At 37.0% G+C, this 26,925-nt stretch overlaps 1 protein-coding gene and 1 pseudogene across 2 annotated transcripts in view; both read left to right on the top strand.

Annotated features, from left to right (window-relative positions):
* Positions 1–26,925, top strand: part of KCND2 (potassium voltage-gated channel subfamily D member 2) — a gene marked incomplete at both ends in the record, with an annotated part of 466,944 nt that overhangs the window by 66,399 nt on the left and 373,620 nt on the right. The window lies entirely within an intron of this gene.
* Positions 2,169–3,801, top strand: LOC309966269 (large ribosomal subunit protein eL28-like; annotated as a pseudogene). Its single transcript has 2 exons — positions 2,169–2,187; positions 3,167–3,801. The product of its transcript is annotated as a large ribosomal subunit protein eL28-like (transcript).

Below are 26,925 nucleotides of genomic sequence, written 5' to 3' on the forward strand. Positions count from 1 at the left end.
TCTTCTTTCTAACGTGAAGGCAGATTTCTTAGAGCGTAGTATAGTGGTGTTTTGAAGTTACCAGTGGAATTCTCTACCTCAGATATTTTGTGAATTCTCTTTCCCTAGGCGTAGTATCACTTGATGCTACTATTTTATCAGCCTCGTTGCCCGATAATGAGAAAACTTACAAAAGAATTTCAATTTTAAAATGAGTGTTTTTCAAGTTTTTTTTTTGAGGGTTATCTACATATGTAGACTCCTGATAATGTTTTTAAATTGACTGCAATTATATAAAAATTTTGTAACTGCCAGTTTTAAAGAAGTCATTTGGTTTATTCAGTAAACATATATTTAAATGCACTGAAGGTTTTCTATACAGAGTTGAGTGTAATGAAGGGTACTAGCAGGCAAGAGACCTGGTTTCAGATTCTATCATTCCTACTGTCTTTAACTGCTGTAAAATATCAAGCAATATTAACTAACCTTGAATTTCAGTTGTCTCATTGCAAATTATGCAAAAGGTCCTCCATTACTGCAGTATTCAGGAATAGACTAGAAAATTATTATGGGAAAACATGTAGAAGAAACATAAACATCGTATACATGACTGGATTATATGAGCTTTAAGGTTCTTGACAATTTTGAGACTCTGTTATTCTGTATATAGAATTATTAATTATCATTTAGATGTATATTATCATCATATTTCAATTATAAAGGATAAATTTCCAATTCTCTTTAGAGCTGTGTGTGTGTGTGTGTGTGTGTGTGTGTGTGTGTGTGTAGGGTGTAGGTTTGATAAGCTTATACTTCATTATTTGATCCATTTATTATTTTATATATTAATTGAGCACATACCATGTGTCTACTATTCTAGGCACTAGGGTTACATTAGGGGAACACACATACACACAGACACACACAAAATATTTAGATAAGAGAAAGTAGTAAATGCTATAGAAAACAAAGCAGAGCTAAAGAGAAGGGGGTTGGGTTGCATTTTTCACTTAAATGGTGAAAATTGATGTCATTGAGAAGATGTTATCTGAACAAAGACTTGATGTAGTTCAGGGCCATAGGCAAGCACATATCTGGAGGACAACATCCCAAGAAAGAGTTATGCTAGTGAAAGCCTTTAGAGCATAAGTATGTCTGGTGTGTTCAGTAAGGAGTTCAGGTGGCTGGAGGTGAATGAGTGAGGGAACAATTAGATCAGAAAGGAAGTAGAGCCTGATCTTGCAGTTACTATAGTGCCTTGTTGGTGCTTGTAATGACTTGAGTTTCACTCTAAGAAGAGGAACTGGTAGAGGGTTTGGAGCAGAGGAGAGATTTGATATGATTTAGATTTGACAAGGATCACTGGCTGTTGTGTTGAAATCATTTGCACATAGGTGGAAGCAGGAAAACCAGTTAAGACATGATTTCAGTAATCACTGGGATAATAATAATCATGGCTTGGTATCAAGGTGGTAGCAATGAGAATTGTGAGAAATGATTAGGTACTGGATATATTTTAAGATATTACAACAGGATTTCCCAAAAATTGGATATGGATGTGAGAAGGGAAAAATCTGGAATGAAGCCGAGATTTTTGTCTGAAAGCAACCGAAAGGATGGGTCATCCATTTAAATGAAAAAACAAAACAGACTGAGTGGAATAGGTTTGCAGGAGGAAGGGAATGAGAAGTTCAGTTTTGGCCAAGTCAGTGGGAGATATCTATTTGGCAACTCAATGCATCTGGCAGGTAGGCAGTTGTGTATAGGAGTTTGAAGTTCAGAAAACATGTCTGGGAAAGAAGTTTAAATTCGGGTGACATGGCTGCTGTTATTAAAATCTATATGCTGATTGAGGCCACGGTGTAGTGGATGCAGACAGAGGAGAGGGAGAGAATACAGGACTGAGATCTAGGGAACTCCAACATTAAGAGGTCTGGAAGAGGAGGAGAAACCAACAAAGAAGGTTGAGATGTAAAAATAATACTGTTAGAAGAGAATCAAGAGCGTGGTATCATGGAAGCAAAGTGAAGAAAATATGTCAAGGACAATATACTTGATGTTGATAAGAACTGAAAAGTGACCATTGCATTTAGCAATTTGGAGGTAATTGGTGATCTTGACATGAATAGTTTTGGTGTAATGATCAGGGGGCAAATCTGACTGGAGAGGATTAAGGAGCATTAGGAGAAATGGAGTTGATATTACTGGGTATAGTCAAATATCTGAAGATATTTTGCTGCAGAAGGGAGAAGATAATCAGTTATAGCTGGTAGGTGAAACGGGGTTTAAAAGATGATTCTTTTAAAATGGGAGAAAAATAACATTTTTGCTGGTGGTGATTTTCTCTACTACATAATAAAAAAATTAATAATGCAGAGAAAAGGGAATCAATTCCATTGTGCAGTTCTTGGATAGGTGGTGGAAATTGTATTTAGTGCACAAGGGAAGGTTTTAGAGAGGAGTAAATAATCATTATCCAGAAACTTGAGAGAAAGCAAAGTATACGGGTTCAATTGTGGGTGAATACATGTCGCTGTGAGAGTTTCTGGAGATTCCTTCTAGTTGCTTCAGTTTTCTCAGTGGAGACAAAGCAAAGCCATCAACTGGGAGTATTAAGATGGAGGTGTTAGAAATTTAAGAAGAAAGGAGAAGGTATGAAATCGTCCTCAAGGAGAGTGGAAAGTACATGTACTAGTGAAATATAGTATGATTGTGGGCAGCCTTCAGAGTCCTCCAACACTTTTTCAAATTGAATTTTTGAAGTGAGATCATTCAGAGTTGCTGTGTGTTTCTACATGCATATTTAGCTGTACAAGTGTAGGTGTTGAAGAGATTTAAATCCAAGCAGAATTGTAATTTTGCCTAGTGAAGGGAGTTGATGGACTGAGATGTGTGTCCTTCAATAGATTGAAGGTCCCAGTGGGCATATGACTGTTAAGGTTGAGATACTGCAGCAAATGAGCTGGAAAAAGAGGAGATGATGGTCGGAGAACTGAGGCTGCATGAAACAGAATTGTGAAAGTATGGGCATTACTAACAATGAATAGGTCTAGAAATGGCCAGGCAGTTAATTGGCTGAGATAATAGGGAAGACAAGATATTTAGAGGGAAGAAGATTAAGCAAGCAAGAGGCCACATGTCAGGAAGGATCATATATGTATATATTGAAGTTGTCAATTAAATCAAGAGTCATGTTGGAGCGTATCCGGCCGCCGCCACGAGAGGAGCTGCCGCCGTGTCAGCACATCTGCAATGGATGATCATGCTGAACTGCTCCAGCTTCTTGATCAAGAGGAACAAGCAGACGTATAGCACCGAGCCCAATAACCTGAAGGCCTGCAGCTCCTTCCGGTACAACAGGTTCATTCACCGCCGGACTGTGGGCATGGAGCTGGCGGCAGACGGCAAAGGGGTCATGGTGGTCATGAAGCGGAGATCCAGTCAGCGAAAGGCAGCCACTTCCAACATGCGGACCACCATCAACAAGAATGCCCGGGCCGCCCTCGGCAGCATCCGGCACGTGATCCGAAAGAACAAGTACCGCCCGGGTTTGCGCGTGGCCGCCATCCGGCAGGCCTGCGCGCCAGAAGCCTGTGATGGCGAAGAGAAAGCGGACTCGCCCCACCAAGAGCTCCTGAGCGATCTATCCACTTCCCCAATGCAGTAAAGCTGTCAGCTGACTTGCCTAAAAAAAAAAAAAAAAGGAAAAAAAAAAAAGAAAGAGTCATGTTGGAAAGAGTGACCATTAGGCCAGAGCTAAAATATTTGGGAAACTTGGAGGAGTTAATTGCAAGGTTATTAAGTGACTTCAACAATGAAGAAAATGAGGAATATCATCCGGTGACAGGAGATTAAAAAACAGGATTTACAGGGAGGAGAAGAGAAAAATGGTATAGAAAGGATCATCTATAATGGAAGTGGACATCTTTCAATGTGACCTTTCATAAACGGCAAACTCTTACATGAGTTTTAAAACTTTATTCTGTCTAGCATAGTGTTGACACTCACTAAATAATTATAACTGGTTGAACTTTTATGTTGATATTTAGAATAGAGAAGTAAAGTACTTTAAACACAAAGTGTCGTGAAAAAGTACATAGATGAGAGATGCTAGAGAGAATTCTGTGTTAGAGAGAAAAAGTATGAAAGAATAAGGCAGGTGTGGGTTCCAGTCAGGGCTCTGCCATTTGTGAGCTGCGTTCTTTCTTCATTAAGGTATTTCATCTCTGCAATGGGGATAAAAATAACTACCTCAAGGAGTTGTTGTGAGGGGTAAGTACAATGATTTATGTAAAGCACCTGGCACAGAATAAGCCTTCAATTAATGTTAGTTCCCTCCCTAAAAGTAGAGATTCAAATATTGAACATATTTACAGGGTACTGTAACAAAGATAGACTTCTGAGGGAAATAATTTCTATTTCTGTCACCGCTGATAAATGATTCATGAACTCATTCATACACCAACTGTGTGTTATTTCAGTGACTTGAGAATGTGTTCATGGACTCTTACAGATTTTCTTTTTTCAATTTCTAGCTTTATATTACTTATTATAGCACCTACAGAGAACACCAATCAGAAGAAAATCTGGCCATTATTCTCTTTCATAGTGAATACTAAAGCGTTAATTTTTTGTTTTACTTTTTAAAATTATACAGATATATGATTAGCATGATCATTGAATAGTATGCAATTTTTAAAAATAATTAAATATTTAGAATATTTTATGAATATGGAATGCATATTATTGAATGATGAGAGTATAAATCTAAAGACAATATGCATTTTCTATTAAAATATGCTCATGTTGGGCTTCCCTGGTGGTGCAGTGGTTGAGAGTCCGCCTGCTGATGCAGGGGACACGGGTTCGTGCCCCGGTCCGGGAAGATCCCACATGCCGTGGAGCGGCCCGTGAGCCATGGCCACTGAGCCTGCGCGTCCGGAGCCTGTGCTCCACAACGCGAGAGGCCACAACAGTGAGAGGCCCGCATACCGCAAAAAAAAAAAAAAAAAAAAAAAAGCTTATGTTGAATGAATGTTACTAAATAATTGTATTTGCTTATATACAGAATTCCAAAAAGCATTGAGGTATATTCTCAGTCATTTATGGTCAATGAGGGAAGTAAAAAACGACCCAAGAAAAACAAGGGTACCATATAAAGTTGGATATTGGGGCAGAGGGAGGAGCTTCAGTCCATCCCTTCATTCATGGAGGTACTTAGGACCTTTGTGATCACCTAGAAGCTTATAGTCCTTATTGAATCCTCTGTGTACAGCCAGAAGAAAAGTACAAAGGAGGAAAGTGTATGAAAGATTTTAAAAGTTTCATAGGCCAGGCATCAGAGTAGTTGAATGTCGTATTTGCCCACATGGCATTGGCCGGAACTAGTCATAAGGTTCACCCAGATGCAAAGAGGTTGGGCAATGCAGTCTAAACGTGTGGCAAGAAGGGAGGATATGTGCTTATGGATGAACTAGCTGCTCTATTCTGGAGTTGATGTATTACTAGGTGTTAAATTAGAACAGTTAGGGCTGAATTCTGTGGTACTACAAAAATGTAGAAAATGGATAGGTCATTTTAAGCTGTCTGAGTACTAGATAGCCTGATAATGCTTCACAGAAGATATGATCCAGGTAGGCCTTGCAAAACTCAGGGTATTTGGTTTGTCAGGAAAGGGTCTGATATGTTTTTCAAGGAGCAAATAACAGTGAGAGTAGGAATAAACTTGCAGTATATTTCAGCGATGAAATTAGTCTGAGGGGGAAATTGGCTTTAATTACTAAGGCATAAGATATCCTCATATATTGATTGGATGTGTAAGTTGGACCAGACTAATATCCGTACTGGATACCAAGATGAGAAATTGTGTGATTATTGAGAAGCCATATTTGCAACTATGTTGTATTGAAAGTAGTATCATGTTGACAATATACTTACTTAAGAAGTTCATAGCAAATGCAAGCATAATCTGGCATTCTACAGTTCGAATTTTTTATTTTATGTTAATCTGAATAAAGAAGTATTTTAACATGATATTCAGGGTAGCTTCTTTTTATAGAAAGCATTGTATAAACTGATGAGTACTTATGCTTATTTCCAGGCAAGGGCTTAGAACCTCAACTATCATTCTAGACATTACTGATAGATCCATAATTTTAGACTTGGAAAGAACTTTTGAGGTAATCGAGTCCTAAGGCGTCAAAAGACTTTTCTAAAGCATCACAGTTTATCCTAAATCTAAATCTAGATACAGATCTCCTAAATTCTACAGTTTAAGATTGTTATGAAGGAAATCATATTTTCTGTTGTCTTAATTATACCAACTAAAGTGTGCATATCTTACATAGAAAGGGTCTTCATTAGGTTGTCGTATTACTTTGAAAAATAGCTTAATTTAGCTGCAGTTTAAGGAAAACTAGAATAACTAATGTGACACACAAGTGGATATACATTAGAAAACAAATTATGGAGAACAGACTATACCGCCTACTCAGAACTGAACCAGACAAGATAAAGCATATAAGAACAGATATTGCAGTAATGAGAGTGCAGCTGTTTAGGATTCTACGGAAATGTGGGAGACATTATTCATGGAACAAAGAAAAGAAACTAAAGACAACTTTGAAGCAGCACCTTCATATTTAGCTTTATATTGCATATTTTACATATTTTAATCATATCTCACTTCCTTCCGAATAGACTTGAGATAGTTTATAACAAGATAATGTTACAGTAGCATGGATGCAAGGGTAAGAGAGGATGGGGTATTGGTGTAATAATACCAGATTACTCATACTAGGTTACTAATGCTAGGGGTAAACTTTTATTTAGGACAAACTTTTGGCATTTAGTTTCTTGATATTCAAATCGAAAAAGAAAAACAAAATTATATTTTATTTTTTGGTAAAATAATATTTAGTAAGATGAAGGAGCAAGTGGGCTTTTATCCCCCCATAGTTCTGATCTCTAAGAGGAACTAATTTCTCAATTATTTAATAAGATGGTTTTACAAGAGTTAGCTTCACCATTATCCCATAAATAAATACTAAACTTTTATTTCTTGCCTGGCTCTTTGCTGAGTTCTTGGGACACGTAGATGAAGAGGAAGCATGCTTACCCTTAAGGAGCTCACAGATAGGAAAAAGGTAATTGGGCAGTAAATTCAATAAATGAGTTACTTGTAAGCCATAATGGTAGCCCACAGGAAAGAGTGTTCAGCACAGTCATAGAGAGAAGACCCCCCCACAGGGTAAGAAATGTTGAATTGATCTTAAAGTATGAATAGATCAAAGATTAAAAGAGAAATAAGCAGAACTTTCTCTTAAAAAATGCATAATTTTATGCAGATATTTCTGAGAGAATCTTTGGAGAACCAAAACAGTATAGTTCAGATGCTTAAAACTTAGGATAACTGACTGGATAAAAAGTACTAAAATTTGAGGAATGAGCGTTTGATTGATCCCTTCGACCCTATTTGAACATAATTGGTCATATATTTTTCACCTGGCAGTATGCTTTTCTGCCACATAAGTTGTAAGATTGAGACATTACAAATTTTTTTTTTACTAAAGTCTGGATTATTTTTAATTGTGGTAGAATACATATTACATTAAATTTATCATCTTAACCATTTTTAAGTGTGTAATTCAGTATTGTTAAATATATTTAAATTATTGTGCAGCCAATCTCCAGAACCTTTTCATCTTGCAAAACAAACTCTGTATCTATTAAATAACTCCCCCTAAATGCCCATCGATAGACGAATGGGTAAAGAAGATGTGGTACATATATACAATGGAATATTACTCAGCCATAAAAAGGAATGAAATTGGGTCATTTGTAGAGATGTGGATGGATCTAGAGACTGTCATACAGAGTGATGTAAGTCAGAAAGAGAAAAACAAATGTATATTAACACGTATATGTGGAATCTAGAAAAATTGTACAGATGAACCAGTTTGCAGGGCAGAAATAGAGACACATATAGAGAACAAACTTATGGACACCAGTGGGGGAAAGTGGCAGGGGGGTGGTGGTGGTGGGATGAATTGGGAGATTGGGATTGATGTATATACACTAATATGTATAAAACAGATAACTAATAAGAACCTGCTGTATAAAAAAAATAAATTAAATTAAAAAAATTTAAACAACAACAACTCCCAGTTTTCCTCTCCTCCGTTCCGTAGTAACCACCATTCTACTTTCTATGAATTTGACTATTCTAGGTCTCTTGTGTTAGTGGAATCATACAATTTTTTTTTTTTTGCAGTACACGGGCCTCTCACTGTTGTGGCCTCTCCCGTTGCGGAGCACAGGCTCTGGACGCGCAGGCTCAGCGGCCATGGCTCACGGGCCCAGCCGCTCCGCGGCATGTGGGATCTTCCCGGACCGGGGCATGAACCTGTGTCCCCTGCTTCGGCAGGCAGACTCTCAACCACTGTGCCACCAGGGAAGCCCCATAAAATATTTTTTAATTGGCTTATTTCTCTTAGCATGATGTCCTCAAAGTTCAGCCATGTGGTCAGAATCTCCTTCCTTTAAAGGCTGAATAATATTCTATTGTATGTATATACCACATTTTATATAACCATTCATACATCCGTGGACATTTCTACCTTTTAACTGTTATGAATATTGCTGCTGTGAACATACGTGTACAGATATCTCTTAGAGACCCTACTTTCAGTTCATTTGGATATACACCCAGAAATGGAATTGCTGAATATATGGTAATTCTATTTTTAATTTTTTGAAGAATCACTATACTGTTTTCCATAGTGGCTGCACCATTTTACATTTCCACCAGCAGTGCAGAAGAATTCCAATTTCTCCACATTCTCCCTAACATTGATTATTTTATGTTTTTCTGATCGTAGCCATCCTGACGGGTATAAGTGGTATCTCATTGTGGTTTTGATTTGCATTTTTCCAACAATTAGTGATGTTGAGCATGTTTTCATATGCTCCATGTTTTCATATTTATAATATTCGGTGAAAAAAATATCTATTCAAGTTCTTTGCCCATTTTTTAATTGAGTTATTTAGGGTTTTTGTTGTTGGTTTTAGTTCTCTATATATTCTAAATATTAACAGCTTTTAGATATATGATTTGCAAATATTTTCCACCATTCTTTAGGTTGCCTTTTCAGTCTGTTGATTGTGTCAGTCAAAATGTTTTTTGAAAAAAATCAGAGGAAATCCAGTAGCTGAGATGTTAGTGGAATAGGGAAGAAGAGTCTTTGTCCTGGAAGGAAAATGAGAGTGTGAGTCACTAATTAATTCTATTTTAAAATATTAGTTGTTAATGCTTATCTTGACAAGGCTGAGATTATGGCTTTCAAGTCCATAAACCCAGAACAGACTATGTTGTCCCATGCCATATCTAATAAAAATGAAAAGACAATTTCAACTGTGAAATTTTAACTTTTCCAAATATAAGAAAAATGTATATTTATTATGAAAGTAAGTAGTTTCTTCAGAATTTTCTGCCTTTATCTCTCTTCTTCTCATCTCTCTTTCTCAATCTCTCTTCTTCTCTGTTTCTGTCTTTCTCTTTCTAAATTTCTTTATACTTCTCCTGCCTGACTGGTGCCTTGGTCTCTCTATTATGTAATCTAGCACACTGTCTTGATGAAAATGTGAGAGAAACTTCTTTTAGATATTTCACTGACTGATACGAGCATTATTAATAAGAGCTGTCATTTCTGTTGTACATGCTAAGTGCTATTTTTGCTCTGCTCTGGAAAAGAGGAGGATATGAGAGGTTATTTCCCACATAGTTCTTTCCCTCAAAGACATAGTTCAATGGGGAAATGTGAGGAAATAAAACTGGATGAAATATGTTTGTGGCCTTCAGTGTCCCATAACTATTTTTCATTGAAACTGTAGTATGAGCGACATTTACCCAAGTAGTTAAGTCCAGATCTTTATGTTGTTCTGAATAAGTTGTTTCTAAGAGGGTTTAAACTAAAAAATGTTAACTAGCATCTATATGATCTGTTGCTTTGAAGATTTTCCAAGCCTTTTTTTGGTCTTCCAGTAAATAGTTCTTAAACTCATTATCAGGGTCTTCCAGCCCTTAAAATACTCAAGTAGTCCTAACAGGTTTTGGGCTGTGTATACACAGTTATGAAGACAAAGAGGCCTCATTCTTACCCAGCTTTTTAACTTCTGCATCTGGGCCCTTCACTTATGCGGATTTGCAAACTCAGCAGCAACTGCATTAAGGAGCTGAGTAAGCTCAAGAAGGAAGCTCTCATGTTTGACACTAAAAAGTACATTTTCTAGATGAAGATAAATAGGAAATTATTGAACACTATAATGCTACCTCTTTGATTTCAAATATGGTGAAGATTTCTCTTAGGTGTCCTACAAACCACCATTCTACAGAATGAACTGATTGTTACAGATGAGTCTGGCCACAGTTTTCCTCCTGTTATGGACTGAATGTTTGTGTCCCCTCACAGAATTCCTTTGTTGGAATCCTAACTCTCAAGGGGATTGATATTAGGAGGTGGGGCATTTGGAAGGTGATTAGGTCTTGATGGTAGAGCCCTTATAAAAAGATACCCCAAAAAACTATAGTTTGCCCCTTCCACCACGTGAGGTTACATCTAGAAGGTGCCCTCTCTGAACCAGAAGGCAGGCTCTCACCAGATAACGAGTGAACTGTGAGAAATAAATTTTTGTTGTAATAAGCCACCCAGTCTGTGGTATTTTGTTATAGCAGCCTGAACAGACTAAGACACCTCCCTAAAAGGGCTAACAGAGGCATGGCTTCTGGGGATGCTGGCAGCTCTTGGAGGTCTTTCTGAATCGAACTTTAAGAAGCCATTGCTGATTGTGTTACTAAAGCCTCTAATGATTATTTTGTTGTTCCAATGATATTAAAAGATTGAAAAGGCTATCAATTTAGAACCAAACAAAGTGGGCTCGTGTGCCTTGACAAAGATAATATATATCTTGCGAGATAAAGGTCAGGTCTTATCTGAGTCAGGAGTTGAGCACTAACCATTTTTGTACATGCAAGGTAGCTGAGACATAGTTCCTCTGAAATAAACAGAGATCAGAGCAGCCAGCCTGCTCTATCCTCCATAAAACCTGATCAAAACATACCTCACAAGCTCATTGTGAGTAAATGCAGTCTCCTAGATCCAGCATTCTTTCTAACAAAGAATATGAAAGACCAAAGTGAAAGGGTCCTATCTTGCTGCACCTTAATAGATGTGCTTTAGCCATTATTAAAGGTATGTTTAGGGATTAATCATATCTGTACTTTTTAGAAATATAAGATTGTATATTTCTAACTTTATGTGTTTTAACTGTTGCTTCTTAATTCCTGTAGTTTATTATAGTATCCTTAGAAGGCAGATGCTATGCCTTACTCATCGGCATATCACTGGCATATCGGCATCACAGGACTTGAACATGTGTCGCCTTCCTAGAGGGCCCATAATAATATACCAGATACTCAGTAAATATTTGTTGAATATGTGAATAAACAAGTTGACATATATATTTGTGCTATAGGTTCCAAAGAATAATTTTAATTGACCCCCTCTAGAATGGGTATCATTCCACTCTGTTAACATCTCACCATGTCTCCCATTTATGGGAGGCTTATACTACTTGCCATTACCTCTTTCTCAATCCTCTTAAGATATTTAATTTTGTCCTTTTGCATCCACCTAAGGAAGACTCACCACGCTTTCCTGTTGCTTCTCAGAGATTAATTAGATGAACGTCTCAAGTGATGTGAGAAATATGAGACCATCATCATCACCACCATCATCACCAACACCACCATCACCATATCATGTATGAGCTACTCCCCCACCCCACACACATGATGCTTTCCAAGGGAATGTGATCATTTTAATAGTGTCTTTCTGAATTTAATGCACCTACCTTCGATGTTTATCCCCATGAGGTAACTATGAGTAAAATAGCCTGAAGTGCAGCCACTAGTCTCAGATAATATCCTTGGATGGATTTTCATTGTGGAAATACTTGACTTTGCTGGTCTTTTTTTTTTTTTGGAGTGCATAGTTGCTATGCTGGTTACTCAAATTTGCCCTGCTGTTAAACCTTTCTCAAGGACTCTTACTACCTATAAAGAGGAGCTTTTGAACTTCTGTATTATTGAAGATACCATCCAAGTTAATTTATTCAACAAATGTTTCTGTGCAGCTATTATAGCCCAGATACCGTTCTATACACTTTATGTATCACTGAACAAACCCTGCAAAGACTCTGGCCCTCTTGGGGGGTTTAATTTTATTTTATTATTTTTTTTATTTTAAAGTTTACTTATCATTTATGTTTGTTTTTCTATCTATCTTTCATTCCTTTTAGTCTGTAGTTCTTTACAAACTTCATAAGAACAATGGGATCTTAATGTTATTTATTATTCCTTCTATCAAGTGCTTTTTTAGTTCCTTTACAAATGCAATAACAGTAATTGAATTAATTGTATATTTGACAGGTAGATAACACTATACTGTATATGAATTTGTCTCCATTATTTAATGGATAAGAATTTTGATAACTTCATATAACATTATTTTACAGATTTTGTAGGTATATACAATAATATCGTTTTATGAGGTAACTTTATCAGTGTTTATAAAAACTACCAAGTTATTAAAGTTTTCATCTGTTACCATTAAATGAGGTGCTCTAAGTGTTCCATTCAAGAAAACAGACAGCATTTTCATTGAGTGAGCGTAGTTCATTTTCTCAACCAGTTTATTTCATTAAATTGCAGAATCTTATGCTAATACAATGTTAAGATTGCAGATTTCAACCTTCATAACTCAAGGGAGTGAAAAGTCAGAGTTTTAATAACAGCATCAATTTCTTTACATTTCTTATGCCTTATAATAAAGTGTACACTTAAAACACTAACCAGCAATAGTGGAATTATATATAATCAATGTCGGATAAGTTAATGTTACTAAGAGGATCTTAACTTTCATATTCTCTGATTTGTTTTTATCTTTTTTTTAACATCTTTATTGGAGTATAATTGCTTTACAATGGTGTATTAGTTTCTGCTTTATAACAAAGTGAATCAGTTATACATATACATATGTCCCCATATATCTTCGCTCTTGCATCTCCCTCCCTCCCACCCTCTCTATCCCACCCCTCTAGGTGGTCATAAAGCACTGAGCTGATCTCCCTCCCTGTGCTATGTGGCTGCTTCCCACTAGTTATCTATTTTACGTTTGGTAGTATGTATATGTCCATGCCACTCTCTCACTTTGTCACAGCCTACCCTTCCCCCTGCCCCTATCCTCAAGTCCATTCTCTAGTAGGTCTGTGTCTTTATTCCCGTCTTGCCCCTAGGTTCTTCATGGCCACTTTTTTTTTTTAGATTCCATATATATGTGTTAGCATACAGTATTTGTTTTTCTCTTTCTGACTTACTTAACTCTGAATGACAGTCTCTAGGTCCATCCACCTCACTACAAATAACTCAGTTTCGTTCCCTTTTATGGCTGAGTAATATTCCATTGTATATATGTGCCACATTTTTATCCATTCATCTGTTGATGGACACTTCGGTTGCTTCCATGTCCTGGCTATTGTAAATAGAGCTGCAATGAACATTTTGGTACATGACTCTTTTTGAATTATGGTTTTCTCAGGGTATATGCCCAGTAGTGGGATTGCTATGTCTATGGCAGTTCTATTTTTAATTTTTTTAAGGAACGTCCATACCGTTCTCTATAGTGGCTGTATCAATTTCCATTCCCACCAACAGTGCAAGAGAGGTCTCTTTTCTCCACACCCTCTCCAGCATTTATTGTTTCTAGATTTTTTTTTTTTTTTTTTTTTTTTTTTGCGGTACGCGGGCCTCTCACTGTTGTGGCCTCTCCCATTGCGGAGCACAGGCTCCAGACGCGCAGGCTCAGCGGCTATGGTTCACGGGCCCAGCCGCTCCGCAGCATGTGGGATCTTCCCGGACCGGGGCACGAACCCGTGTCCCCTGCATTGGCAGGCGGACTCTCAACCACTGCACCACCAGGGAAGCCCTTGTTTGTAGATTTTCTGATGATGGCCATTCTGACCGGTGTGAGATGATACCTTGTTGTAGTTTTGATTTGCATTTCCCTAATGATTAGTGATGTTGAGCATCCTTTCATGTGTTTGTTGGCAATCTGTGTATCTTCTTTGGAGAAATGTCTATTTAGGTCTTCTGCCCATTTTTGGTCTGGGTTTTTTGTTTTCTTGATATTGAGCTGTATGAACTGCTTATAAATTTTGGAGATTAATCCTTTGTCAGTTGCTTCATTTGCAAATATTTTCTCCCATTCTGGGGGTTGTCTTTTCATCTTGTTTATGGTTTCCTTTGCTGTGCGAAAGCTTTTAAGTTTCATTAGGTCCCATTTGTTTATTTTTGTTTTTATTTCCATTTCTCCAGGAGGTGGGTCAAAAAGGATCATGCTGTGATTTATGTCATAGAGTATTCTGCCTATGTTTTCCTCTAAGAGTTTTATGGTGTCTGGCCTTACATTTAGGTCTTTAATCCATTTTGAGTTTATTTTTGTGTGTGGTGTTAGGGAGTATTCTAATTTCATTCTTTTACATGTAGCTGTCCAGTTTTCCCAGCACCACTTATTGAAGAGGCTGTCTTTTCTCCATTGTATATTCTTGCCTCCTTTATCAAAGATAAGGTGACCATATGTGCGTGGGTTTATCTCTGGGCTTTCTATCCTGTTCCATTGATCTATATTTCTGTTTCTGTGCCAGCACCATACTTTCTTGATTACTGTAGATTTGTAGTATAGTCTGAAGTGAGGGAGCCTGATTCCTCCAACTCCGTTTTTCTTTCTCAAGATTGCTTTGGCTATTCGGGGTCTTTTGTGTTTCCATACAAATTGTGAAATTTTTTGTTCTAGTTCTGTGAAAAATGCCAGTGGTAGTTTGATAGGGATTGCACTGAATCTGTAGATTGCTTTGAGTAGTAGAGCCCTTTTTACAATGTTGATTCTTCCAATCCAAGAACATGGTATATCTCTCCATCTATTTATATCATCTTTAATTTCTTTCATCAGTGTCTTATAATTTTCTGCATACAGGTCTTTTGTCTCCTTAGGTAGGTTTATTCCTAGATATTTTATTCTTTTTGTTGCAGTGGTAAATGGGAGTGTTTTCTTAATTTCACTTTCAGATTTTTCATCATTGGTGTTCAGGAATGCAAGAGATTTCTGTGCATTGATTTTGTATCCTGCTACTTTACCAAATTCATTGATTAGCTCTAGTAGTTTCCTGGTACCATCTTTAAGATTCTCTATGTGTGGTATCATGTCATCTGCAAACAGTGACAGCTTTACTACTTCTTTTCTGATTTGGATTCCTTTTATTTCTTTTTCTTCTCTGATTGCTGTGGCTAAAACTTCCAAACTATTTTGAATAATAGTGGTGAGAGTGGGCAACCTTGTCTTGTTCCTGATCTTAGTGGAAATGGTTTCACTTTTTCACCATTCAGAAGGATGTTGGCTGTGGGTTTGTCGTATATGGCCTTTATTATGTTGAGGAAAGTTCCCTCTATGCCCACTTTCTGAAGGTTTTTTTTTTTTATCATAAATGGGTGTTGAATTTTGTCAAAAGCTTTCTCTGCATCTATTGAGATGATCGTATGGTTTTTCTTCTTCAATTTTTTAATATGGTGTATCATGTTGATTGATTTGCGTATATTGAAGAATCCTTGCATTCCTGGGATAAAAACCCCACTTGATCATAGTGTATGATCCTTTTAATGTGCTATTGGATTCTGTTTGCTAGTATTTTGTTGAGGATTTTCACATCTGTGTTTATCAGTGATACTGGCCTATAGTTTTCTTTCTTTGTTACATCTTTGTCTGGTTTTGGTATCAGGGTGATGGTGGCCTCATAGAATGAGTTTGGGAGTGTTCCTCCATCTGCTATATTTTGGAAGAGTTTGAGAAGGATAGTTGTTTGTTTGGTAGAATTCGCCTGTGAAGCCATCTGGTCCTGGGCTTTTGTTTGTTGGAAGATTTTTAATCACAGTTTCCATTTCAGTGCTTGTGATTGGTCTGTTCATATTTTCTATTTCTTCCTGGTTCAGTCTCAGAAGGTTGTGCATTTCTAAGAATTTGTCCATTTCTTCCAGTTTGTCCATTTTATTGGCATAGAGTTGCTTGTAGTAATCTCTCATAATCCTTTGTATTTCTGCAGTGTCAGTTGTTACTTCTCCTTTTTCATTTCTAATTCTATTGATTTGAGTCTTCTCCCTTTTTTCCTTGATAAGTCTGGCTAATGGTTTATCAATTTTGTTTATCTTCTCAAAGAACCAGCTTTTAGTTTTATTGATCTTTGCTATCATTTCCTTCATTTCTTTTTCATGTATTTCTTATCTGATCTTTATGATTTCTTTCCTTCTGCTAACTTTGGGGTTCTTTTGTTCTTCTTTCTCTAATTGCTTTAGGTGTAAGGTTAGGTTGTTTATTTGAGATGTTTCTTGTTTCTTAAGGTAGGATTGTATTGCTATATACTTCCCTCTTAGAACTGCTTTTGCTACATCCCATAGGTTTTGGGTCGTCATGTTTTCATTGTCATTTGTTTCTAGGTATTTTTTGATTTCCTCAGTGATCTCTTGGTTATTAAGTAATGTGTTGTTTAGCCTCCATGTTTTTATATTTGTTACAGATTTTTTCCTGTAATTGATATCTAGTCTCACAGCGTTGCGGTCGGAAAAGATACTTGATACGATTTCAATTTTCTTAAATTTACCAAGGCTTGATTTGTGACCCAACATATGATCTATCCTGGAGAATGTTCCATGAGCACTTGAGAAGAATGTGTATTCTGTTGTTTTTGGATGGAATGTCCTATAAATATCAACTAAGTCCATCTTGTTTAATGTATCATTTAAAGCTTGTGTTTCCTTATTTATTTTCATTTTGGATGATCTGTCCATTGGTGGAAGTCTGATTTGTTTTTAAATTTACAGCTTTAACAGTGCAGTAATGGAAAGATTTTGCATTTAATTTTCTAATTTTTCTGAAGCAGACAAGAACAGATAATAAAGGTAGAAAAGTTGATGATTATTTCAGCATGATGACTATTTTATTAGATAATTTAGAGACAATCCTGTGAATTTTTAATCAGTGTGTTTGACTTCAGAATGTTTATGCTTATAATATGTCCATGTTATTTCTTACCTCAACTCCTTAGGAAATTTCAACTTAGGGACAGATTTCTATTCACATGATAGCCTGTAGCTGAACACCTTTTTAACATATACTGCAAGTAAAGTTAATTGTCAAGTCCTAAATTGTGGTCCCAATCATACTTATATTTTGACAAATACTGGTTTAAGCAATATACACCCAGGTCCACTCTGTGTATTTAACTGTTAAATCACATAAATTTGTAACACTGCCAAAATGAATCAAAGAAAAATCTATCTTAAACTGGTATATCCCTAGTAAATGTTGTTGTAAAGAAATTTAAATGTAGTTATTTTAAAAAATGGCTTTTCATTATTTTAGAGAGTAATGGCTTCAAATTATATTTTATATAAAAATCTTGTGAATTAGCTACAAATATGCAAATTATTCTATTATGATGGAAAAGCTATAATTTTGTGGAAAACATTTTTCTCTATTATACATTACATATCATATAAACTTTATTTTATATTGCATATTACAGTTTACATTTTGTGTTACATGTTTTTAATGTATATTCATAGTACATATCATGTTATATATATTATGTATCATATGTGTACTTTTAAAAATTTACTAATTAGTTTAAATTGGATTACCTAAAAAATTGGGAGGATGCATATACACATACACACACACACAAACAAACAAAATCCAAGATTATGATTATCACAGACTCTCTCTAAGCCCCCTGCAGTGTTGGCAGCAAACACAAGGTAGACCGTGAAGCATGTAGCAACATTGACACTGTGATTTAATGATCTTATTTATTGGTTAGAGGTCAGGTACTTGCATTCAGGGTTGTGGATTTCATGACTTTTATTTTCAAAGTTTAGATAAATATACACTTGGTAGGTAGTTGTCTTCATTGTATGATCTGACATATTCCAAAAAGTTTCATGCTGAAAAATATATCTCCACCTGTCTGCCATGAACCCAGCCAACTACTGGTACCATATTCTCTGTCATCTTTTATATCAGTGGTTATTCACCTTGTCTGGATAACAGACCTCATTTGAGGATGTGAAGAAAGCAAAATGCATTCTTCCCTCAACATGCATACATGATATTCTCTAAAAATTACATATAATTTAATGAGTTTTATAGACCCACCCTACCCTTCCTCAAGCCCATCAATGGACATGTTAAGACTTGCTTTTACAAGTTTTTAGAAGACGTGTTTTAAAAATGGCTTAGGATTTTGCCAATTGAGGACAATATGTCAGCAGGTCAATCCTAGTATATAACTTAGCTTGTATGTGTTTATATATTACAGTATATTTTCATCTGGTAATTAGGTAGAATCTTCAAGAATTGAGACATAAGACAAAAAATTCAAAGTCTACACTTGTGGATAATTCAGAGAACACTTGCAGTCATTAACTGATAATTATTAAGCATCAACTATGTTTCAAACGCTGTGCTATGCCCTGGGATAAAGTGAAGATAAGGTAAAGTTTCTAACTTCAAGGAGATCATAGTCTAGAAGAGAGAAAGACATGTCGGATAATGTTTACAATAAAATTGGGAGAATTTTAAGGAGGGAATTGACAAAATAATAATCCTTAACATTTATTGCTAACTCGCTAGATGTCAGGCTATGTGATAACACTCTATGAATTCATCTAGATAACACTCTGTGTGAATTATCTCATTCTGTCTTTGCAACCATATGTGATAAATACTTTTACTAATTTTGTATTTTACAAAGGCAAAAGTATAACAGAGAGAGCTTGAGTAATTTGCCAAGGTCACTCAGCTGAAAAGTGGCAGAAGAGGAATTAAGGTCAGTATGTGTGACGCAGAGCCTCTGTTTCTCCATATTGCATCATCAAAATTTGCTTTTTCAAAGGCTAACTTTAGTAGGAGAGTAGAGGATGCATAGGAGGAGAAGGAGATTAGGGGAAGAAAACTGGTTATAGGGCAGTTTTTTGAGATGCTAAAGGCTTGAACTAACTCAATCTTAATAGTGTTGGACAGAAATGAATAAATGTAAGAGATCAGACTTGGTGACTAATTAGATATAAAGGGTTACAGAGAAAAACAATCAAGAGTGACTCCCAGATCTTTAGCTTGAGTGATTTGTGTAATGATGGTGTCAGAGACAGGAAATGAAAGAGGAACAGCTTGAGGGAAAAGGAAGAAATACGACCAATAATCAGTTAAGATCCTTGAAAGAGCAGTGCCTATAAGACATCTACTGGACCCTTGAACATATGGGTCTAGAGCTCAAGAAAGGGTTTTGAGCTTGTGCTCAAAGTGTGCTCCATACCCCGCTAGGGGTCTCTTAGATACTCTTACGAAATCCATGGGGTCAAACCTTCTAAATGCCATTCAGAGACTTTATTTGCCTTTTTCACAGTATTGATGTTTGCACTGATGCTGCAAAAGCAATACTGAATAGAGATGCCTTAGCACAAATGAAGGCAGGGATACCAAATTTTCATATTCTTCATCACCACATTTTCACTGTTTAAAAATAAACAGCCGGGCTTCACTGGTGGCGCAGTGGTTGAGAGTCTGCCTGCCGATGCAGGGGACACGGGTTCATGCCCCGGTCCGGGAAGATCCCACATGCCGCGGAGCGGCTGGGCCCGTGGGCCATGGCCGCTGGGCCTGCGCCTCCGGAGCCTGTGCTCCGCAACGGGAGAGGCCACAACAGTGAGAGGCCCGCGTACCGCAAAAAAAAATAAAAAACCAGTTTCAGTTAAGAATGTGTAAGTGGTAAAAGTTATTAATCTTATTAAATTTCAACCTTTGAGGGTTTTAATATTTAAATATTTTGTGTGATGAAATGGTAAGTATTCACAGAGCACTTCTGCTTCAAACAAAATACTCTTGGTTGTCTCAAGAAGAAACACTTGTGCACTTGCTCGGGTGGCAAACTGAAGTAGTCACTTTTCTCAATGTAATACCATTGTTTTTGAAAGAACAATTGACACGCCTCCTGTGATTATTGAGATGTGGGTGTTTGGTAGACATTTGCTCAAAAATGAATGAGGTGAGCCTGTCATAGCCACTACTATGAGTTTTCCAGCTTCCTAATACTTAGAGACTTTTATGATAAGGTGGGGTCTATGTTGAATATGTGTTTTTTTATATATTTGGTATATAAATGGCAACATTTGAAAAGTGAGTATAATTCAGGGAACTATATTTCACAAATGTTCAGTTCAGGGTGTTACAAAATTATGCATGGGCAAAAGATCCATTCACAGCGCAAAACAGAGGGATGGATTTTAATGTAAGAGAATATGGAAACTTCATTGATGGGCTTTCAGATTCCAACTTGCAACTACTTTTAGAAACTGCCGCTAGTCAAGATTTGGTATAGTATCAAAGAAGAATATCCACAGTTATCTGAGAATGCCATTAAAATGCACCACCCTTTCCCAAACATATATCTTTGTTAGGCGGAATTGTCTTCATATGCTTCAACCAAAAGAACATATCTTAACAGATTGAATACAAAAGCAGGTAGGAGAATCCAGCTCTTTTCTATTAAACTGGCCATTAAAGAGATTTGCAAAACTGCTAAACAAAAAGGCACTCTTTCAATTCATTTTAGAAAGTATAGTTATTTTTAATGATAAAGATGTTATTTATGTGAACAAATAATGCGTTTATTATTGCTTTTTTAAAGTAATAAAACCAAGAAGTGACTCTCTCTGCCTTGCTTTCTTGTTTATTGAAGCTCACTGGCATACATGTATCTTCTAGTAGGAAATTCATGCAGCAGAAACCACATTTTATCAATTTTTATCATTATTTGTAATTTCTGAGGAACTTGTACTTAATAGTATTTCTAAATCCTCCATGAAAATTTCTTACAATAAATGAAAATGTCTCTATCACTTCAGCAAATTTGCACAATTAATTTGTACTTAGCTACTTGGAGAACATTGTGTTTTTGTTTTTCCTAAATTCTTACAGTAAGGAGCTTTTAAAATGTTATATTTTAGAGGTAAGAGCTCCTAGGATAACAAATAACTCATTTAGATGAGGAAACGTTATGAGAAAGGGCAAACCAGTCTCAATGGGAGTATGAATTCTGTGATTCCTATGTGTTAACCTTGAACTGAGGGAGGGCACCTAATTCTTTATGCCAACTCCATATCAGTGATGCTCTAATGGAAAACCACTGAGATGTTATATGCTCCCTGAGCAGACGGAATGCCATCCCTGGTGATTATATAATTATAACATTTTTTACAAAGCCATGAAATAATGTGTGCTCCCAGATGTATGCCATTAACATCATACAAACTATAATTACACTGCTGAGAGTACCTACTTTAAGGATAACAGCAAGTAGTAGGCTCTATCTTTATAAACATAACATCTTAAGACATTGTAATGGCAATCCTACATCCTAGATGAATATTTTGAATGACTACAGGTCCTACAGTAGTGAATCATGACAGTAGGTAAGAAATGAGATGATCATAAAATTGCAATTCTGTTGCCATGACTTAATTGAAAACAGGTGATCAGAGTAGCGGACCCCCCCCCCCCCACACACACACCCCCACCCCCCCACCCCCCGCCCCTCCAGTGTGGCTCACTGTCTGGGTATAACCAGGTGTGGAATTTTGAAAAGCCATAGTTTTGTTAAAGTCAAGAAATAACTGAAATGGAAGCAGGAAAAAAAATCATGATTTTCATTCCCACAGCCTCCCTTGCCGTCAGGTCCTTTCTGGCTTGCCATATTTTCTTATCCAACATAGACTAAGAATCTAATATTTCTCATTCTCTCTGTATATTCTTTTATTTTGGCCACACTCTCCAGACTGGTCTCAAGCTCCATGTGAATCCAGTCACTCTCTTTTATTTCCAGGCTAGTTAGCAGTGCTGGAAAGAACTATGTGCCCCTGTGGATAGCTATAAAAAGTTGGGGTAACAGACCGCGCTGTGCTTTTCAGTACTGCCTTGTCCCTAGTAAGCTCTTTATTTTTTTCTCTTCTGTACTTCACCTGCATCTATCAGACCTCTCATAATACATTTACCGCCTTTTGTCAGGTTTTTCCCTACCTTATTCTTTTTCTAATTGTACTATGTAAAATGGTCAAAATAGCCAATGTTTATTAAGCAAGTGTCACCAGAAATTAGTCAGTGCTTAACAATTTCTTTTAATTCTAATAATACTGAAAGTTAAGTGTTATTATTATCCAATTTTTAAATGATTAAACTGAAGGCCAACCTACACAGTTATTAATTGGAGGAGCCAGGATTCAAAGTCAGGGTTTTATGATTCCTAAGTCAAAATCATTTCCATTACAATGCGCTCTTCCTGTTTTATACTGGGATTCTTAAGTGATTTTAACTCTCCTATACTAGCAGTTGTTTAAATCTTCCTTAAAGAGTACTTTCCTCTATAAGAATCTGAAATTCAGTCATTCGTGTATACAAACATTTAATCATCTAACATTATTGCAACAAATCAAATATCCTGAGCAGTATAAGAGATTTTGTAAAAATTGGATAATTTTATTTCCTGCCCTGCAGAGTATCGAAGTCAAATAAGGGAGATATGAAAAGTATTCAGTAAATACAGGTAGTGTATTAGTTTTCCAGGGCTGCCATAACAAAATACCACAAACTGGGTGCCTTAAACAAAAGAAATTTATCTCTCACAGTTCCGTAGGCTGTCCGTCCAAGATCAAGGTGTGTGCAGGTTTGGTTTCTCGTGAGGCCTGTCTCCTCAGCTTGCAGACAGCTGCCTCTTTGCCAGTGTTCTCACATGGGCTTTCCCCCATGTGTGTGCTCCTGGTATCTCCCACTCTTATAAGGACGCCAGTTCTAGGATTAGGGCCCCCACCCGTTGACCTCATTTAACTTTAATTACCTTTTTTAAAGGGTTTATCTCTAAATACGGTCGCATTGTTGGGGAGAGAGAAGTTAGGCTTCAGCAGATGAATTTTGGGAAGACATAATTCAGTGTGTAACAGGCAGCAAATATAATAATTGTCGCCAGTGAGATTTTTAAAAAATACCATGGACGTTTAGAAAATTGAGAGTTAAGTATAGTACGGATGGAGGTGATCGTGACACGTATGCTGGAGAAAAGGAGATACAAACTAGAACTTAAGTGGATAATTATAATCCGAAGAAAATTTGACACAGGAGAAACAGTACTTCTTATGATGGAAACTGACTGTAAGAGCAAAGTTACTTCTCTAGGAATTAGTGAGGTATGTATAACTGGTATATACAACAGGCTTTAGAAGATATGCCAATACAGATGGTGATGGCTTTGAAAAATCCTCTCAGAGTTGGCATTAGGGTAGTCCTTCTTCATCCATAGCATAATCTAGCAGACTTCGGGTGTTTTGTTTCAAATATCAATACATAGGGGCTTCCCTGGTGGTGCAGTGGTTGGGAGTCCGCCTGCTGATGCAGGGGACGCGGGTTCGTGCCCCGGTCCTGGAGGATCCCACGTGCCGCAGAGCAGCTGGGCCCGTGAGCCATGGCCACTGAGCCTGCGCGTCCGGAGCCTGTGCTCTGCAACGGGAGAGGCCACAACAGTGAGAGGCCCGCGTGCCACAAGGAAAAAAAGAAAAAAAAAAAAAAAAGCAAATATCAATACATAATCCAAATTGGATTGATTCAAAGCTAAAATGATCTGTTGGTGGTAGATGAGGTAAATAATTACCATCGTTGCTCTGAGTTCAAACTTTTCATTTTAGTGCTGTAATGCTTGCAATTTAAGGTTTCATTTTCTCTTTCCTGCATTATCTCATTCTTTCCCCCTCAAGAACCCTGAGTTTCTACTAGCTCAATATCAGCAGTAGCCTTCATTTATAGACCCTGTATCTAAGTCTGTCCTTATGCCTTTGCTCATCAGTTTATCTTACTTGAAGCGTTCCACCGAACTACTCTTCATTATTTTAATTGTTTTGTAAAGGCTGTCTTTAAGTTCAGCTTGCATAAGTGTAAGCCTTGCTTGAGGTTCGTAATCAGTGAATTCCTAAACTATGTTTAGGGAAGCATTTGATAATGTGCTAGCTATCTTGCATGTAACTTTGGATATTCCGTGCAGGTACATTTCGTCTCGCTGTTAGAAGCAAGGATCTCATTTGGGGCCTCTGCATTGCATTGTGCATACAGCATATACATTGTAAACTTTTTTGACTACAACAGCAGGGTCTACTCTTGTGGCATAGGTCAGATACTTAAAAAGAGAGAGAGAAAGAGACCCTCACTAGCCACAGGTGGCATTCATTCATTGCTCCTTAGTGTTTCCTCTTTCCCATTATGCTTCATGAGGGGTTAGTAGTAGTGGTATTTTACAAACTGGAATAAATAATCAGGTTATGATAGTCAGTGCTTCCGATAATGGAACATATTGAGCTCTGTCTGAAGCCTACCTTATGAATGGCAACTTTGGAAAAGATTCTATACCCTTTGCTTAAAAAATTTCTTGAATTTTCTGCCAATAAAGGCGCCCTTCCTCTCTTCTAACAGCACACATTCTGCGCATTAAAAGTAAAGTTGTTTAGACAATATGTGGGAGGAGGGGAAATTGTTTTATATTTGCCTCTCTCGTGACCTTCTGAACATACCGTGGCTTGTACCACCACCAGCGTAGGCCACAAAGTGTTTGACGTCTCCGAGCGTTTCAGATATTATGAGACCTCATGATATTTTAAGATCTTATGTATCTTCACAATGTTAAGTACCCGTACAAATTAAAAAATATAACAAGTTACATCTATTTTGTATAAATGGCAAGGTAAATTTTAATTCTCATTGTTCCCTTATCTTTTCTGTAAAAATAAGTGCCAGTATAAATAAGGGAGGGAGACTTTAATGGTAGTTGTATTTTTTTTTTTTTTTTTTTTTGCGGTACACAGGCCTCTAACTGTTGTGGCCTCTCATGTTGCGGAGCACAGGGTCCAGACGCTCAGGCTCAGCAGCCATGGCTTACGGGCCCAGCCGCTCCGCAGCATGTGGGATCCTCCCGGACCGGGGCACGAACCCACGTCCCCTGCATCGGCAGGCAGACTCTCAAGCACTGCGCCACCAGGGAAGCCCGGGAGGGAGACTTTAAGAACATCTTTGATAATGAAAAGTGCTTAGTTTGGGAACAAGTTCTGCATCATAAAAGCTTTTAACCAGAGAATCTACGTGTGAAAATTATGTAAATATGGCCTTTTGCTTTGGGGGCAGTATAACTCTCCATGCAGAATTCCAGGTAGGCTACTGAGAAAGATGGTAATGATTACTCCCACCAGCTCATTTTCACTATGTCAATTCAATACATTTTACTGACCTTTATTATGTATCAAATCTCTGATAGGTTTTGCAGGGAGAGGGCAAAGAGGTACCTGTCTTGATCTCAAAGAGCTATATAAGGTTATCTTTTGGTCTAATAATTTTTCTGACCAAAGATTTCCAAGGACCTTCTAATAGAGATAAAATTTATCAAAGTCATCTCCACCTACCCCTCATTTTACTGTGTGTGCTATCCTCTTGTCACATTATCTCATACTTTAATCTCTGATCTGGAAGCTTTTGAAAATCATCAGATTTAAAAGTTACAAGAATTTAACAGAATATAACCAAGCCCTGTATTAAGATGATGCCTTTGTGCTTTAAACGTAAAACCATTATTTGGCTTTTTATGACATTCACTTTGAAAGTAGACTGAGTGGCTCTAAATAAATTTTTAATTAAGCATCTGATTTAGATGATTTGGGACAGAGTGAAGCTTAATTTCTTTTCCCTGTCTCATTAACCCTTTTCCCCATATCCTTTCTTCATTAAAGGAAATGTGATTTGGTGCTTACCTCTCAATATTGATGCTATTATTGCATATATTTTACTTTAAACAAAACTTAAATTTTAGGTACAAGAAAACAATAAATGGGACACAAATAAAATTCACAATTTTCAAAAAATGGAAATGGCTTTTAGTCCATTTTACTTCATCAAAGCCTTAAAATGATGTGTTCATTTTGTTTTTCTTTTTTTCCCCCACTTTGTGTTATTTATGAGCCTACTGTCTGTAAGCAACAGGTAAAATTCTTTTAAAACATTTGTGCAGACAATGTCATATGTCTTTGTTTAAATAAAATTAAGTTCACCTCAAATACTCACTCTTTTTCTATAGACACACGTATTGGTAGGACTTTCAATATTGGACATTTATTGTGGCAGGAGAATCCACGCTTGTCTGTGTGACTGCGTACGGGTTTGGTGGTGCTTACATGAATCCCCAAAGTGGTCCCTCTGTTTTGACTTGCACAGTAGCCTTTATTCCTACAGGCTGAAAGTTACTGTAACCCAAGTGTACAGTGAATGCCTGAATTAAACCTTGAAACCAAGGGCTGCTTAATGAGTTGCCTTTAGCCCATCCTATCCTAAACATTTTCTTGTCTCGCTCTGGAAAACAAAATAAAAATCTCTTTCTCACTCCTTCATATAAGCAGAGCTCAGTCCCTAGAAATAATTTCTTATTGCATTCTGGAAGATGAGACAGATTCCCTTTTGTTCCCTAATGAATATAGCTTAGAAATAATACATAAGTTAATCTCTCAGTAGATTATCTGCCTGCATTAAATTTCCAATAAATCACCTTCCTGTGCTTATTAAAAAGGACAATTTGTAAAAGCCATTGATTCGGGGTGGAGACTTGGGATTTGAGGTGTTCAGGACAGATGAGAAGAATGAGAAGCACTACCACACGGTGAGTGAGTTGCATGTTAAGTATGTGTGTGAAAAGGAGAGAGCCATGATCGAA

This window comes from Leucopleurus acutus, assembly GCF_964270905.1.
Source record: "Leucopleurus acutus genome assembly, chromosome: 9".
NCBI lineage: Eukaryota > Metazoa > Chordata > Mammalia > Artiodactyla > Delphinidae > Leucopleurus > Leucopleurus acutus.